At 37.7% G+C, this 16,054-nt stretch overlaps 1 protein-coding gene across 1 annotated transcript in view; it reads left to right on the plus strand.

Moving 5' to 3' along the window:
* The window catches only part of XIRP2 (xin actin binding repeat containing 2), a 155,894-nt gene that overhangs the window by 86,027 nt on the left and 53,813 nt on the right, over positions 1-16,054 (plus strand). The gene's annotated exons all lie outside the window — the stretch shown is intronic.

Genomic DNA, 16,054 nt, shown 5'->3' on the forward strand with positions numbered 1-16,054 from the left:
AGTAAAACAAAACTGATGATACAGTATATGGTTCTGTTTTTTAAAAAAAACGGCATGGGGTGCACTAAAACATAAATTTAGTTGACATCTAAATTTTTCAAGTTGGGATTTTATTTGTAAAGTAGCTGTGCGCAATATGAGGTTATTGGCACTATTGCAAAAAAGACCTCAACACACATAACTATCTCTGTTTTCCCCCCAAAGATAGTGCTGTTACAACAGAAAAAACAGTGCATTCATTTCTTCATACAAAAAGTACAGACATTTTTAGAACAATGCACTTTATCATCAAAGTGACAAAGGAGAATCATAGTTGTATAATCAAAGCTGCACATAAGAAAAGAATTAGCTGTTTTTATCAACTGCAAAAAAAAAAAAAAAAAGCTTTCCATCTTTTCTTTTTCAGATGATTACCCTAAATGTGTTTAATGATTTTAGGATAAAATATGACAGAATCGTGTGTCAGTTTTTAGGAATATGTTATATAATTTTGATTTATTAATGTTTTGTAAATGTCATTCAAATGTTAATAGCTCATATGCCTGAGATTGCACTGTTACCATAATTTTCAATAATGATAGCGCCACAAAATACAGTACTTTGTTAAAAATATAGACTTAGTTAATCATTTCTGAAGAGGCAATAACTGGATTGTACATTGTGGTAATTTGGAGTTAGCAATGTGTTTGTTAAAAATAATACTTAATAATGATAATAATAATTAAGCCCCATTGCACTTCTCTCTGTGTGTAAATTGCCCACACCTTCAGCTTGCTACTCAAGTTGACCCTAACAATAAAGAAATTTTTTAAAAAATTAGAAATGAAGAAAAACAATCTCATCTCCTCGCTCCCTGCAATGATACATCTTTAACCACAGTTTAGTGTAATGCGTATTCAGTACAGAAGAGACCAATTCCACATGACACCCAGGAACCAAATTCAGCTCTCTGTTCCACACTTACAATAGTAATGAGACAATCAGAGCGATTATCAAATGGGATAAGAACCTTTGGATCAGGAATTAGATGATAAAGTATGTTAATGCATCAGTTCTGGAGAGTCCAAAGCAAATCCTGGTTCAGAACGCATCTTAAAATTACTTTGATAGTCTCAACCTCATCCCCAGATTTTCACATGATATCATGACAATACTACACAATTTGGCCACATGTTTGCTAAAGAGAGAGGTCCAGTACTAGAACAGCAAAGTGGTTTTGACTTGCAGGTCATAGTTATATTACACTGCTGCTATTAATTCCATACTATCAGGAGCATAAAATACATCTATATAATTGAAAATGGAGATGGGCCTGAGGTGTTAAATTTGGATTGAGATCAAGATTTGTATTCAAACTTTTCCCAAATTCAGGGTAATTCATACTCAGATTTTGGTTTGGGTTCATGATAGAGATAAACCAGAGCTGGGAAGCTTGGTTCTTGAGGCGGGTCAAATCCAGGATCTTGGTTCGGAAAACCTACTACTGGTAGGTTTTCTGCCACTAGAGGCCTGTGTACACAAAACGTACAGAGGCAAAGGCTGGTGAAAACTTGGTCTGAATCTTTTTGAACAGTATTTGTTCCTTTTGATAATCAGACAACTGGGGGCCATCTCCACTTACAGAAACACTGAAGCATTTAAGCCAGTGTCACCCTGAGCAACTACCTACGTTATAATGCATGTGGGTGGATGAAGAACAAAGCACCTTAAATGTCAGCATAAATAAAATTAGATTCAGCTTCTGTAAAGAAGAAGGGAATGTTAAGAGTTGTTAAATAAGTGGAGGTTGTGTCAACACCTTTTTATCTCTCAGCTTGTTCTTGTTAATCCACGCTAGAGATATTTGGACACTGTAGTGTGGCCATATCATTTTCCTCTGTTCTGTCAATTAACTAATGCCCTAACATCGTTGTCAATCTGATTTTCCTAAATACAACCTGCACTGTGGTTCAGTGAATTAGGACATTTGCCATTGACTTGCTGTGTGATCTTGGGCAAGTCCCTTAACCTCACTTCCTCAGTTTCCACTTCAGTAAAGTGGGAATAGGAATCCATATTCAACCTAAAATACTGTGATCTTTGTGTGACAGATATGGCAATTTTCTGCAATAAACCATACTGAATTAAGTTTATGTATTTGAGGAGTTGATTGTACAAAGATTGCAAATGTTTATGTATTATTGTGGAATGGTATATAACTTTTTTAAGGAGAAGGCATAGCTAATGTAAACCCCGGCATGAGTTATGAGCTTTAAAGGACTCTTTGAGACAATGTGCCAGACAAAGAAAATTAAGTGGGATTCCTAGAAATACTTGGGAGGAGGAGAATGCAAATTACCCATCTCTGGATCCATCCTCAGAGAGAGACCCATTTTCTGGCTGATTACCTATTTACCGTGTCTTCAACGACCCAAGCTGGATAAAGGAGTGACTCTCAGATTCATGAGGGTGCTTGTTCGGAGTCGAAGCAGTTCTGAACTGGTAACCAGAGAAAAACCCCTTGTTGGGGGTGTGAAGGACTGTTAACCAGCCAGAGCCCTTAGTGGAGTTGGGGTGATGTCTGGTAAGCTTATTAGCATGTGTGTAGGTTCTTTTATTGTTTTAATATGTTTTCTCAGTAATGCTTTCACCTGGAGTATAAATGTGCTTGCTGAGAAAGATCTGTGTGATAACTTCACTGTAGCAGTTACACTGAGGAGAAAAAGTAGGCCTGCTCAAGCAGTCTGACTTTGCTGGGAAATTCACAGAGTAGACAGGGAGCTGTGCAGCCTGGAAAAATTCAGGTAAGGAGGGAGAGAGACATTTGTCTCTGTCCAAAAGAGATGATAGCTGGAGAGCTGGAGACATAAGAATAAATGCCCTTGGTGGACCATAAACAGGAAATATAGTTGCAGTTGCCCTGACCAGTGACACTGTGGGTGAATAGTACTGTTTGAGTGCTTTGTATTATTATTGTAGAACTCTAATACTGCGGTTGAATGTGATGTTTAAACAAACAACTGGAACCAGCCTCAGGAATGAAAGAAGAATTCTACCAAAAGCATTGTCAGTAGTACTGAAAATACAAAAGAACAGATGAACTGGAGTTCATGTGGCTGGTTCTATGTATCCCCCTCAATTAAATATCCAGTGGTGAGATCAATTTTGATCAATTTCCCTTAAGAGAAGAACTATATTTAAGCAAATCATGATGAAACGAAGCATCTTGAATTAAGAACAAAAGGAACAAAATCTGATACTTGTGTGAACTTGAGCCTATGTGCACATCAACTAACCATTATAGTCACTGAGTCAGAACAGATTCCAAAGCTGTATTTGGAGGCTAGCTGGAATCTCTAGCTGACGGAAGATTACTATTCTGAGAAATATGCTATTAAAGAGTTACTCATTATGTTTTCCCCAAGACAGCTCATAAGTCTGCACCCTAGAATGATGTAAGCAGTACTCTAACATTTATAATGGTTAGTTTGTTAACCCAGTTTGAGCCCAGTTAAGTTGTAATGCAGATTATTAAATAAAATGACATCATAGGATAATATAAAAAATGAGACGCTATCTGCTAAAAATCAATTCTTTCACTTGGTCTTAGATGGACTTGAACATTTAAATCATATCGTTAAGAGTGTTATGACATTATATGCCTATATTTCAGGAATTTATTACCCAGCCATTATATCATAAAGCTAAAACTTTTTTTCTGTTAAAAAAATAATTGACTTTTTTAGTTTTAGTGACTCAAAAGAATCCATTTACTTAGTTTCATATAGTTTTGTTCTCCACATTATAGTAAGAAAGGATTGATTTTTTTTAATGACACCTTTGATGTATTAAATCCTCACTGTGGACCTATTTCTTTCTTTTGACTCAGTTTGTCAGTCTTCCAGGTGCTTTCACAAATTTAGATTGTAGAACATGAAAACAGAATTCAGACAAGACAGAAGGGATGAAATTCTGGGTCCACTGAAGTCTGTGGCAAAGCTCCTATTTGACTTCAGTGGACCCAGAATTTCACCTTGCATATATAATGAATTGGCTAGCCATTGAACAGCATAAAAATACTTGCCAACCATCACAATTAAAACCATGATATTTTTCACAGCTCTCTAGCATTAAACCCACTCCCTTCCCAAAATCCCCAGATGAGCCTCCTAGTGTGCCCTAAACTGGCAGTGTAGACAGTGCACCAGCGCTGAGAGTTACTCCTCTCGTGGGCTACTCCCCTCGTGGGGGTGAGTTGGTGCCATGACTACACAGCTACATTAAACGTTTAGTAGTTTAATGTTGGTAGTGAAGACATACCCTCTGATAATCAGGATTCAAGCCATTTACAGCTTTATAAGGTAAAGCCAATACCTTAAAGTGAGGTTGATTCTGAAAAATGGCACTGTAAACACAGTATAGTGAAATTCCATATTTACTGTCTCTCAGTGATTCCAAAACAAGTTTGCTCCATTTGTAGTTTGTTTAACAAATGGAAACTATTTTCTTTAAGTGGTAAGTCTTGCAAATTTAGCCTGGGTTGAGTGTCAAGATTTTTTTCTTTGTTGGCCATCATTACTTATAATTATAGCTGTCAAGTGATTTAAAAAAATCATGATTAATCGCATGATTAAAAAAATTAATCTGCTCAGTCCTACTTCTTGTTCAGTCAATCGCTAAGAGAAACAAGTTTGTTTATATTTATGGGAGATAATGCTGCCCATTTCTTAATTACAGTGGCACCTGAAACTGAGAACAGGCATTTGCATGGCACTGTAGTAGTAGCTGGTATTGCAAGATATTTATGTGCCAGATGCCAGTGCCAGTTAGCCAGATGCGCTAAAGATTCATATGCCTCTTCATGCTTCAGCCATCAGTGCTGAGGACATGCTTTCATGCTGATGACACTTGTTAAGAAAATAATGCATTAATTAAATTTGTGACTGAACTCCTTGTGAGAGAATTGTATGTCTTCTGCTCTGTGTTTTACCCGCATTTGCCATATGTTTCATGTTATCACAGTCTCGGATGATGACCCAGCACATGTTCGTTTTAAGAACACTTTCACTGCAAATTTGACAAAATGCAAAGATGATACCAATGTGAAATTTGTAAAGACCCAGAATTTAAGAATCTGAAGTGCCTTCCAAAATCTGAGAGGGACAAGGTGAGGAACATGCTTTCTGAAGTCTTAAAAGAGCAACACTCTGATGCAGAAACTACAGAACCCAAACCACTGAAAAAGAAAATCCACCTTCTGCTGGTGGCTTCTGACTCAGATGATGAAAATGAACATGCCTCAGTCTGCTCTGCTTTGGGTTGTTATTGAGCAGAACCTGTCATCAGCATGAACACGTGCTCTGGAATGGTGGTTGAAGGTGTGAACAAAGTGTAAACAAGAAGCAGGCAGCATTATTTTCTGCAAATGTAAACAAACTTGTTTGTCTGTCTGAGCAAGAAGTAGGACTGAGTGGACTGGCAGCCTCTAAAATTTTACATTGTTTTATTTTTTAATGAAGGTTTTTTTGTACATAAATCTATATTTGTAAGTTCAACTTTCATGATAAAGAGATTGCACTACAGTACTTGTATTTGGTGAATTGAAAAATAGTATTTCTTTTGTTTTTTACAGTGCAAATATTTGTAATAAAAATAAACATAAAGCGAGCACTGTACACTTTGTAGACTGTGTTGTAATTGAAATCACTATATTTAAAAATGTAGAAAAACATCAAAAAATAGTTAATAAATTTAAATTGGTTAATAAATTCTGTTGTTTAACAGTGCGATAAGATTTGACCAGTTATTAACAGAATAAATGTAGCATCATATACTACCTTATACTTAGGGTCTGATTGTTCAGTCTAAATGCAGCCCAGACTCCCATTGAACTAACTCTAGGGATTAGTTTTGACTGTGTAAAGACTTCAGGATCAGGTTGTATATCAGATAATACAGCAATACTCTGCAGAACCCACAGCAAAACGTTGTTTTCTTACTATGTCACTGAAAGAAACCTACGTGTTCCATTTATTTTCTACCTCACAGAAAATGGAAAACATTTAGTACAATGTGAATTTAAGTGGGTTTTTGCATTAAGGAAAATTAATAAAAGAAACAAGTAAAATAACACTAAGTGTTTTCCTTAAGTAATTAGAAGTAGAATACATTAAATTAATTAAAGTAGGTTGTCATGCCACCACTGCAGTGCTTGGTAAGAACACTGTTTTTATTGGGTGTCACTGTAGATCTTAAAGCATGTATACTAAACCAGTTGGTATGACAAAACAATGCTAAACAAGATTCAGAGTTTACATTTCTGCTACTCCCAAACGTTAGATGAGCCTTGAACATAAGGAGATGGCATAAGAATGCAACCTGTAATTATGTTGCAGCTTGTTAGTGAACCATATTTATGAAGTTCATAGTAATGTAAGTTTTCTTTTTGATCTGTGAGTGCAACAATGTTTTTTGATTATTTAAAAGAGGTGTACACAGTTGCACATGTATTAAAACTAGCTTGTTTGAAAATCTGGCCCTGAAAAGCTTGGAAAGGAATGCTCACTTTCCTTGCAGGTATTCTGGACAGTCTCCAGGTTTCCAGGATTTTGCATTAGTGATTTGCATTTCAAATGGCTCATAATACACACTGATTCAGACAACTTAAATGTTACTGAGATTTGTTAATTAGTTGAAACAAACTTGGTTAATTGTTAACCAGTGGGCTGTATCTGTGTGAGGGGGACTTGTTTTGCAACAGGATAAATAGCAAACTGATTCAGAACCTTAAAATGACTTAAAATGGTAAGCAAAATAGCCTGATGGTCTGCAAGAAAGGAAGAGATAGGGCTAAGTTTTGCTCTTTAATAAAGAATGTGATCCTTTGTCTGACAGATTTGTTTACAATGTTGTAATCTTTTGGATTAAAATAATTTGGTGAATGTAGTTTTATTGTCAGTGGGCCGGATTCTCATCTCACTTACGCTGGTTTCACACCATTTAATTTCAGTGGAGTTGTTCCTGATTTATACAGGTGTAAGTGAGAGAAGAATCAGGCTTAATATCTGTATTTGGGATATTTGAGTTCAGTACATAGGGATACATTCTAAACTGTCTGTATTTTAATCTGCCAAGCATTTGGAGAGTTGATGTCAGAATGGAGTCAGTACTTGCTTGTTGTCATGTTTGCAAGTAAACTCTGAATTATATTTAAATTAATCCTGTTTGTATCCTTTAGTACTTTTATCTTGCCAAGCTTAAATTCTACATTTGTCAAATTTATCACTAAAGCTTCTTCTGTTTGTCTGACTTTGTTCTGTTTCTCCATACTGTGCTGCAGTCTACTGCTTGGTGTGAGCTTTCTTGAGAAAAATGATGTTAGGCTGAGGCCTGTGGTCTATCCCTTATCAGAGATCTATGATAATCTGTAATTTGCTGACTTTACTCAATATCTTTATCTCTTCCTCTCAGACTCATGTAGATGTCATCTTTTCTTGCTTTTTGAGATCTTCCTGAACTGTTCATGTGAAATTAATTAGTTTATATTGCACACACAAAATGTACAAGTGCTAATTTGTACACACATTTATACATGAAAATTAGCACCCCATGTGTGAAATCAGTTGCACTTGCAAATTTTGCAGGAACGATTCAGAAGTTCCTTTGGAAATGTGGCAGTCTCATTTCCAATGATGAGTGGGCCTCCAAAGATTTGTATGTTCAGCACAGATAAACCCTTCAAATCTAGAGACTCTTGAAATTTGTTGTGAGTTAACATCAGTTATGTCACTATAAGGTACCTTGCATGTACAAAGAAAACTTTTTGTTGTGAATCATCTGACACTTTAACATTTATTAAACACACATTTATTAAACACACAGAAGTGGGTTTACTGAGATACGGGATACGTTTACCTGCATCAAAATAGGTGAGGGTGCATCCCCATCTCAAAATACTGTTGCACGCCTGCCAAATCCTCTTATTCACACTATTTTGTTTGTACCAGAGTCAGCCTGTTTGTTTACTTGTGTTCCCTCTACTTCTTCAGGATTATCCTGTCTGGATGATACCTCCTTGTTTAAATGCTGGTGTGCAGTCAGGTGTTGTTCTTTGCGATTCCTGGGAAGTTCATATACCTGTGTGATACTCCTCATTATTAAGCAGACATGCCTTGTGCTTCAGCATGGCCCTGTGCTGAAATCCAGGTCTGCAGCACTATCCTGTCCCAACTGTCACTGCTAGTTGACTGAGCCCCAAAATGGCAATCCCCTTGGTAAAGCTGCTTCAGGAAAAGATCTAGACGTTTCAGCCTCCTCTTTCTCAGGTGCTTTTATTACTCTGGTTCTGAAGTCACTGCATGACTTTAGATATGCTTGCAGCAGTCTGTTTATATTCATCACCGTGAGGATCACAGCCTTTCCCAGTTTCCTCCATGTGGCCTGAGAGTGCTTTCAAAATGGTGCTAGATTGCAAAAGTGAAATGAATGATGGGATAAAGGAGAGGAATTATGGGAAGTTTTTTAGTTTGACTCCAAGTCCCAGAGTTCCCATCTTCTTTTCAATAAGATAAACAGATTGAGCTGTTGAAGTCTCTCGTGTAAATCATTTTCTCTAGCCCTGGAATTTTCTCAAACCCTCTCCAATGTTTCAACATCCTTTTTAAAAGGTGGACATCAGAATTGGATGTAGTAAATCATCTCCTTACTTCTACTCATTACTTCCCTGTTTATATATGCAAGCATCTCTTTGGCTCTTTTTGCCACAGCATCGCACTGGGAGCTCATGTTCAGTTACTTTTCCACCATAACCCCTAAATCCTTTTCAGAGTCACTGCTTTCCAGGACACAGTTCCCCATTCTGGGGGTATGGCCTTCATTCCTTATTTTTAGCTGTATAGCTTTGCATTTGGCTGAATTAAAATGTTTGTATTTTTTAATTGGACCAGCTTAGTAAAATGACAAAATGTATTTTGTTTGAATGGGCCCAGCTTACTAAGCTCTATACTACTGCCCTGTCCTCATAATTATTTATCACTCTGCCAATCTTTGTGTCCTCTACAAATTTTATTAGCAGTGAATTTATATTTGCTTCCAGATCTCTAATGAAAATGTTGATTAGGAATAGTACCAATACCTATAGAACCCCACTAGAAAACACCCCCCATTCAATGAGTCCCCATTAACAACTGTTTTTCAGATCTGTCATTTAGTCAGTTCTTAATCCGTTTAATGAGTGCTTTATTGATATTGTATAATGCTGTTTTTTAAGCAGAATGTTGTGTGGTATTAAGCCACATGCATTATAAAAATCTAAGTTAATTACATCTACACAATTGCCTTTATCTCAAAGAGTGAAATCATGGTTGTTCGATAAAACCTATTTCCATAAAACCATGTGATTAATCATATTCCTATTCTATAATTTTTTATTAATTTAATCAGTTTTTCATTATTTTTCCTGGGATGGATATAGACTAACTGGCCTATAATTGCTTGCCCTTTTTGACCATTGGTGCATTATTGGCACTCCTCCAGTGTTCTGGAATTTCCTTGATATTGCAAGATTTATTAAAAATTAACATCAGCATGCCATAAATCAGTTTTGGCAATTCTTTCAGGATGGTGAGATTGAATGAGACCCCATCACAGGATAGAAAGTTTTAAGAGTCATTTTCTTACATCCATTACACCTGTGTCATAATTAGCTGCTTCTCAGAGGAGCAGGGCTAAGAGGCATCAGGTGGTAACTTAATGAAACCATTGGCCTCATAAAAGGGAGAGAGCTCATCCTGAACAGAGGAACCACAGGGAGCAGAGAGATTCCTGTGAAGGGACCTGACTGAGAGTCTGTAGGAGAACAGATGTTTCAGTCTGAGGTAAGCTGAGGAAGAAGAGTCCAGAGTAGCTGAGAAAGAAGATTGAAGACAGCTTAGAGGAAGAACTGATTTGTTTAAATGCTTTGAATATTAGTTTGACCGTTAGTTATACTAATAGGGACCTGAGCCAGACACTTCTCAGCCAGAGGGCTGAATTGTGAACAGAGGCAGAAAGTTTACAGGGGATGCTGGAGACCTCTGCAAGGTCTGTCATGCTCTGATGAAAGGGTGTTATCGAATGGTGAGTGTGCACTGTAACAGATGGTTGAGACCAAGATATCCTTAACCAACTCTCTTAGGACTCTTGGGTGCAGCTTATTTTAAAATGTTTATCCCTCATATAAGTTGTCTAACATACTCCTTAATTAATAATAGACTGTAAGTACTTCATCATCCTCATGAAATTAGTACATCATCCTACTTCTTTCCAAATACAGAACAAAAATATTGATTGAACACTACACTTCTGCGTCATTATGAACAATTTTACCTTTTCCATCTAATAATGAGTTTATGCTGTTGCTAGGATTTCTTTTGTTCCTAATGCACTCGGGGAAAAAACAATGAAACTCTTTTTTTCTTACTCCTGCCAGCCATGGATTTTTTTTCCCTGATGTCTTCAGATTCCATTGTAAATTTTCTGCACTTCATATTTGAAAAAAAAATTTCCCCCTAAGAGAAAAAAGTGTTGGTAAACATTTACAAACAATCGATAGCTGGGCATTTTCAGCTGTCGTTGTCAGTGAGCAGCAGTTGAACTGATGCTCATGTGGCCTGTAATGAAAACATGTGGCTCTAAATCAGCAGTAACTAATTTAGTTAGTTCTTTGGAAAAATGGGAGAAAGCCAGAATTCTCCACTCAGGGGCGGCTCCAGGCACCAGCACGCCAAGCGTGTGCCTGGGGCGGCAAGCCACAGGGGGCATTCTGCCAGTTGCCGCGAGGGTGGCGGGCAGGTTGCCTTTGGCGGCATGCCTGTGGAGGGTCCGCTGGTCCCGCAGCTTCGTCCGACCTCCCGCAGGCATGCCGCCGAATCCGTGGGACCGGGGACCTCCCGCAGGCAAGCCACCGAAGGCAGCCTGCCTGCCGTGCTTGGGGCGGTAAAATACCTAGAGCCGCCCCTGTCTCCACTCCCCTTTTATGTGTGATACACTTTGCCAACCTCTGTTTGTCTATTCTGTACAATTTACAGTATATAGTTCTGATTAACAAGAAAATAATGAATTCTCTGAGAGGGCCACTAAGGCCTATGTAAAAATAAGATGCATAAAACATATGCAGTATTTCATTATGTGAGGTGAGCCCCATGTAAATCGCACTGGAAAGAGCAAAGATTTCACAGCTTCTTCCTGGCAGAAGTAGCACGCTTCAGTTGATACATGTCTAGGCTTTTCTGACAAAATATTGCTGAAGAAATATACAATTAATCCAGAAAGAATCAGCAGCTACTATCCGGCGAGCAATGTTTCTTTTCTCTACAGTTTGTGATTGAAAGAAAGGGACAAACAAAGTTAGAGCATTTAAGGTCTTAAAATAACACCAAGAGTTTCAAGTTATGCTATACAAAGAGCTTATAAACAGCACTTGCAGTCTAAAGCTACCAAACGCATCCCGTGTCTTATTGAAAACAACTCAAGAATCAGAAGTTAGCCTGTGATGGTAACTTAGGTAGGAGAAAGCTTGATTGATTGAACAAGTGTTTACGCTATCCATACGTATGACAAAAGCACACTGTAATAGTGCCTTTACAAACAGGTTTCTACAACAAGTAGTTGACTCAGGCACAGGCTATACAGGCCTCAGCCCCTAAAAATAGGCACCAAGTTCCATCTTTTACATGTGGGGCTAAAATAAAATCAGCTGTCCCCACCTACTTGTTTGACAGAAGAGAGAGGTGTGTGCTTCAGTGGAGCTGGTCTCCACTAGACTTTATATTTCAGGGGACTGGGAATTTTGTCTTACAAAAATCAAGAAAAAAATTGTCTAGGAGAGACGTAAAGACTTCCTTTATAAAGAGAACTGCAGCTCTGTAAATCGTGTTGATGCACTCTGGATGGTGGCAAAGGTAAGTGCAGTCTAGTATGTAGATAGTATTATATGTATAGTGTGATATAACTTCAACCCCATGTAACCAGTGAAAAGAAAGAGCTAATTTCTCAGGATAATGATGGCAAACTGGGTATATTTCATTAGCAAAGGATGAAAAAGCACAAATGAATTGCATGCAAAATGTGATCTGATTCATTGCTGCTCTCTAACACGTACCTAAAATATAGTAAGTCTATAACTTATAAATAAAGTTTATTTTGAATGAGAAATGCACAGCACAATGAAAGCAATTCAGGTCCTAACACTTGTGTTAGAGTGTATGGTACGTCCCTATGGGGACAAGCAAAAATGTGTTTCGGGACCTGGACTTCATGTATTTTGCATGTACATGTATTGTATTACTTATATAACAAATAAAATTAGATTTCATAGCTAGAAGCACATAAAGAATAGCTATATCTTGAATAAATAGCTAAAATGTGGTGGGATCTCCAAGTTGCTTAAAGATATATGTTTAACACTCTAAGATAATTGTTGTCAGTTGGCTATGTTAGGTCTAACTATAGCAACTGTAATAACCTTAACAATGGGGACATATTCTTTTATCTAAAAGAATAGATTTACATTTATAGATATAATTTACTATTTTATACATACATTTGTAAAACAAATCTTCTGAGATGTTGGCATATGATTTAATTAAGGACACTATGATCTGGGTATTTAGATATTGGAGGTTAGAATGTTTTAAGATTTATAACTGGAATGCTTAAGTCACAAATGTAAAGTGAGAGAAACAAGGTGAGTGAAGTAATATTTTATATTGGACCAACTTCTGTTGGTGAAAGAAGCAAGTTTTCATGCTACATAGAGCTCTTCTTCAAGTCACCTTGTCTCTCTAATATTCCTGGGACCAACATTGCAAACAAAAAATGAGTCATGATTCATTACTTTAAAATCACACAATGGGAACACACAATTTATTTTGCAAGGTTGAATGAAAAAAATATTTTCTTTGCTAGTATTGCTTTTGCTAAGTGACAAAGTGTACATACAATATATGTGTTTGAAACCATCCCCAAGCATGAGACAATCGAAACATTACAGTGGGTTTTGGCATGCAAATTTGAATATAAAATCAATAACTTTTCCAAGTATTGCTTAATACTTTTCAGAGGGCCAATGTGATTTAGTTAGGATTAATATCAGTGCTTAAATAGCACGTGTAATACTTTGTGCATCATAATTATAACAACTTTTTGAAACATTGTTTCAATATCATTGATATCAAATATTGAAACTAATCCCTTTTTCACTGTGGCATATCTAGGTTTATATTTTCCCTTAGTCTTTCATATTAAGTAGCTGTTTTCTTCTAACAGTTTATTTACACCATTCTAAGGTGAAGAGCTGTTCATATTAGTCAGGACTTGCTATTTCAGTTAGATCATTGCCCCGAATCGTGCTGCATTTAGTAATAGACTCCGCAGGGGCATTCAGAAGTGACATGCACACATGCAGGTGCTTTACTACATCAAGTATTTAAAGAGCATTACCATGGCTGTCTGTGTGTAAAAATAGACATGCTGATAGTTAAGACGTATGTTCAGATATAATTTATATAGTCTAGGAGGATATTTATTAATAGTATTATGCTGTGATTTAAGACTGAACAATCTGCAGGGGAACAGAACTTAATTGTGACTGTGTTGCTTTTCTTTTTTGTTTTTTCTTTTCCTCATGAGAGCATTCAAGTTGTACTTTGAAGTTTAATTAAATTGTAATTTGTCTTCTCCTAGACCCAAAGCAAATAATTTCTCCGCAGAATTCCAGAGTAAATAATTGCATTTTGCCCTTATACCTAATCCAGGAATTTATTTTTAATACTCACTTAACTCCTTCAATGCCCTCAAGATGTACTGAATGCCTCTACACTGGGACCAAAATTTTACAAACTTGGTTGCTTACATCAATGGGAGCTGGGTGCTCAGCACCTATAAAAATCAGGTCACTTATTCAGCTGTTTAAACCTGGGCTGGGGAGCCTAACTTTAGGCATCCAGGTCAGAATGTTTAAGCCTGTATGTTTTCACATTTCTTCCAAATCAGTGGTGCCATTTAACCCATCTGCATGTAACATCTGACACTGAATTGGTTTATAATTTATGCAATTTGCTTTCCTAATAACCTCTTCACCGCCAATTAAATTAAATGTAAATCGAGATGCTATATGAATACACCTCTGAAAAAGCTAAGACTGGTCAGTAAATTCGATTGAAGAACTTCCAGAAATTTGGAGGAAACAAAAATAAGACGACAAAGAAAAATATTGCTTTATTTCAGTACCTAGTGGGAAAACTATGGATTGGTGTTAGAGTAAGGATTACTTGTTAGAATAAGAATATGCAGCCTGAAGCAGTCTCACTGTCAGAGGTCACATGCTCTGAGTCTGGTGATGTCAGTAACTGCACTCCACTAAATACAGTATAGAAAAAACACTTAATTTTGTTCTTATCTTTACATTTGGAATACAATAGTGGTACTCAAACTTTTTTTTTCATTTACCGACCCCTAAAAAATTTCAAATGGAGGTGTGGACCCCTAGGGATCCACGGACCGCAAGTTGATAACCACTGGAATAGAACAACCAAATATTACTGCAGGGCTTTCACTGAGTCACCTTCATACAGGCCGTTGTTTATCCCTACAGAAATAACTTCTCCCCTCTAACCTTCCCCCCTCCCAAAAAAACCCTTTTTAAATTTTGTTTCTCACAGCTTTTAAAAATATAACTGTTCAGAGAAAAGGAAATAATTAAATCTCGAAATAAAAGGGGGGACTTATTTTTTAATTCTGCTATGCACTGCTATCTGTTCATCTTCCATATTACACAAGTTCTTCTTTTACAATGTCTTGTCACTGGATAGATATAATTTTAAATGCAATGTTTTTGGAAGTAGCTTAAAGGACTCTTGGTGACAAGTTTTTTTTGCTAATTTTATGCAGGAACTATTGCAATTGCCTGTTGAATTGCAAGCTCAGATATGTCAAATTGCTCGAACATAAAAACAATTACCAAATTGCTCAAGATGAAAATGTGACCTGCAATAAAAATAATCCTTAAAGGGGCTATTTTTGGAGATTGCTGTGCTAGTCACAGACGTGGTGGCATCACCATGATAGGATTATGCACATGTTCAGGCTGTCTGTGAGGATTGATCTAAAATTGGTGGTTACAAGTTTAAGAAGGATAAACAGCATGGAAGTCCTAGCTTTAAATACAGATGTTGTAATTGGAGATAGACCAAACTGACTAAGGAAAGTTCAGTTGCCTCCAAATGTAGGGGATCATCCTGTTCTACATGTCACTGTATTGTTGAGATTGCTTTTTAACCCTCATGCACACAAATCCAACAAGACAAAATGGGGTGGGACATAAAGTGGGGAAATGAGTTTGATTCTGGGAGTTGTCGAGCACCAGCAATTCCCATTGACTGCAGATGCACTTGTGAGTGCTCAGCCCTTCTCATCAGTAAGCCTCTAGGGCAGTGTTTACTGTGCATCTGGTAGTGAGCCCCCCAGGCTGGGGCCACACACTTGTAGGGGAAGAGCTCATGCTTAGGGCCCTACCAAATTCATGGCCATGAAAAATGCGTCACACACCATGAAATCTGCTCCTGGTCCCCCCTCTTCCCCGGTGAAGTCTGGTCTTTTTTGTGATTTTTCCCTAGTCTATACAGATTTCACGGGGGAGACCAGAGTTTCTCAAATTGCGGGTCCTGACCCAAAAGGAAGTTGCAGGGGGTCACAGTGTTGTTTTAGGTGAGCCGCGGTATTGCCCCCTTTACTTCTGCGCTGCCTTCAGAGCTGGGTGGTCAGAGAGGAGCGGATATTGGCTAGGTGCCCAGCTCTGAAGGCAGCGCCACTGCCAGCAGCAGCACAGAAGGAAAGGTGGCAATACCATGACATGCCACCCTTCCTTCTGCGCTGCTGCTGGTGGTGACGCTGCCTTCAGAGCTGGGCTCCCAGCCAGCAGCTGCCACTCTCCAGCTGACCTGCTCTGAAGGCAGCACTGCGCAAAAGTAAGGATAGCAGTACCACAACCCCCCCACCACACACACAATAACCTTGCAATCCCTCCCACAACTCCATT

This window comes from Mauremys mutica, chromosome 10 (assembly GCF_020497125.1).
Source record: "Mauremys mutica isolate MM-2020 ecotype Southern chromosome 10, ASM2049712v1, whole genome shotgun sequence".
Lineage (NCBI taxonomy): Eukaryota > Metazoa > Chordata > Testudines > Geoemydidae > Mauremys > Mauremys mutica.